Here is a 2,665-nt window from a genome sequence, read left to right as displayed (position 1 = left end):
CTACAGACGTCGACAACCACCCTAAAGCCTTCCTTGCTGCGCTGTCGCTTTCCTCTCTCACTCTCTCTCTCTCGTTTTGCGTGAATCTGAAAAAGCGTGCCGTCGAAGTGAGGGAGGCGGGTGAGATGAGGGTTATGTAGTGTTAGGGTAAAATTAGGTTAAAAATTAGGTTAGACGGTAAATGGGTCATGGGTAAACGTGCTTGGGTAAATGGGTAAGTGTCATGGGTCAGCGTGGTTGGTAAATGGACTAGCTAACGTGACTTCGTTCACATAAACCCATCTCAACAAGTTTACGAATAACTCGATCTTACGATATCAATACGACTAAACAATTAACTCGACTCAATTAGCGATATAAAATACGGAGTATTACAGTCTTCCCCCCTTAAAATGAACTTCGTCCCGAAGTTCGCTCATCTATCAAACCTCCAAGCATCACCGTGGGTACCAAAACAGATTTTCTAATGTAGATAACTCATGGATTTAGGCCCATAAAACAAAATGTTACATTCTACCCTCCTAAAAAGAAAGTTACGTCCCGGAACTTACCTCATGCAAACAGGTGTGGATAGCTTTCCCTCATGGAAGCCTCAGTCTCCCATGTAGCTTCCTCAACATTGTGGTTAGTCCACAAGACTTTCACCAAAGCTGTCTCTCCACTCCTGGTCTTCCTCACTTTCCTGTCCAAAATCTCCTTAGGTGTCTCCAGATAGGACAACTGCTCATCCACCTCGATCACCTCAGGACTCAACACATGTGATGGATCGCTCAAGTACCTCGAATCGGGAAACATGAATGACATTGTGAACTCGGCTAACGCTGGTGGCAAAGCTAAACGGTATGCCACCTCTCCAACTCTGTCCAAAATCTCATAAGGTCCGATGAATTTCTGACTCAGCTTTCCTCGCTTCCCGAACCTCATAACTCCCTTCATCGGCGACACTTTGAGTAGTACCTTCTCTCCCACCTCGAAAGAAATGTCACTTCTCCTAGTGTCGGCATAGCTCTTCGTCTGTCCGGGAAGCTCTCATCTTTTGCCTAATAACTGCACTGTTCAACCATCTCTGAATCATCTCGGCCCTAAAACGACGGCGTCGGATCGATCATCCCAACACACGGGACTCCGCATTTCCTACCATAAAGTGCCTCGAATGGTGCCATCCCAATGCTAGCGTGATAACTGTTGCTGTAAGAAAACTCGATCAACCCAAGTCTGTCCTCCCAATATCCGCCAAACTCTAGAACACAAGCTCTCAACATATCCTCGAGGGTTTGAATAGTCCTCTCTGTCTGACCGTCAGTAGCAGGATGAAAAGTGGTGCTCATCTTCAGTTGAGTACCCATCAATGACCGCAATTCTGCCGCGAACTTGGATAGAAACACTGGAATCTGTCGGAGACGATATCTTTAGGCACACCATGCAACTTTACCACGTCACCGAACATAAGCCTTAGCCAACTCGGCCTTACTCCAAGTATCTTTCATGGGAATAAAGTGAGCTGACTTGGTCAACCTGTCGACGATCACCCAAATCATGTTGTTACCTCTTTGAGTCCGAGGCAACCCGACGATGAAGTCCATGGATATACTCTCCCACTTCCACTCTGGTACATCTAGCGGCTGAACCTTCCCCTGCGGTCTCTTGTGTTCACCCTTCACCCTTTGGCATGTCAAACATCGAGACACGAACTCAGCAACTTCCTTCTTCATATTAGGCCACCAAAATATCTTCTTGAGGTCCTTGTATAACTTATCCCCTCCAGGATATACAGAATAAGGAGTAGCATGTGCCTCAGTAAGAATTTTCCTCTTCAGTTCCTTATTAGCTGGCACACACCACCTCTGTCCAAACCTCAAGCACCCATCTGAATGAATACTGAATTTAGAGTAGGGTTCTGTACCTGCCTGTTCTACTGCACTGCGCCATTTCTGAACTCTAGCATCCTCTTTCTGTAACTCTCGAATCTCCTCGTACAACTCTGGCTCAACTGTCATATCTCCAATGGGCTCGCCTCGTCGGATCATGTAAATCCCCATCTTTCTTAGCTCACCCAACATCCTCACCCTGGATCTGGCACTGATCAGGGCATGGATAGACTTCCGACTCAAAGCATCAGCTACGACATTCGCCTTCCCTTCTTGATAGAGTAGGTCCATGTCATAGTCACCAATCAACTCGATCCACCTCCTCTGTCTCATGTTCAGCTCCTTTTGAGTATAGATATACTTCAGACTCTTGTGATCAGAAAATACCTTGAAAGTCGCTCCATAGAGATAATGTCGCCACAACTTGAGAGCAAACACCACGGCTCCCAACTCTAGATCATGGGTAGGGTAGTTCTCCTCATAGGTCTTCAATTGTCGAGAAGCGTAAGCGATTACCTTCCTGTTCTGCATCAACACACACCCCAACCCCTTCTTGGAAGCATCAGTATACACTTCGAAGTTATCATTCCCATCTGGCAAGGCAAGGATAGGAGTTGAGGTTAGGCGCTCTTTGAGGGTCAAGAAAGCCTTCTCACATATCTCATCCCAGACAAATCTGTTCTCTTTCCTCATTATAGATGTCAATGGTTTTGCTATCTTTGAAAAATCTTTGACAAACCTCCTTTAGTATCCAGCTAGTCCCAAGAAACTTCGAATTTCGCCCACATTCTTTGGGC

Source organism: Silene latifolia, chromosome 9, assembly GCF_048544455.1.
Source record: "Silene latifolia isolate original U9 population chromosome 9, ASM4854445v1, whole genome shotgun sequence".
In the NCBI taxonomy this organism is placed as follows: domain Eukaryota; kingdom Viridiplantae; phylum Streptophyta; class Magnoliopsida; order Caryophyllales; family Caryophyllaceae; genus Silene; species Silene latifolia.
The sequence above is the reverse complement of the archived record's forward strand: the minus strand, read 5'-3'. Positions refer to the sequence as shown.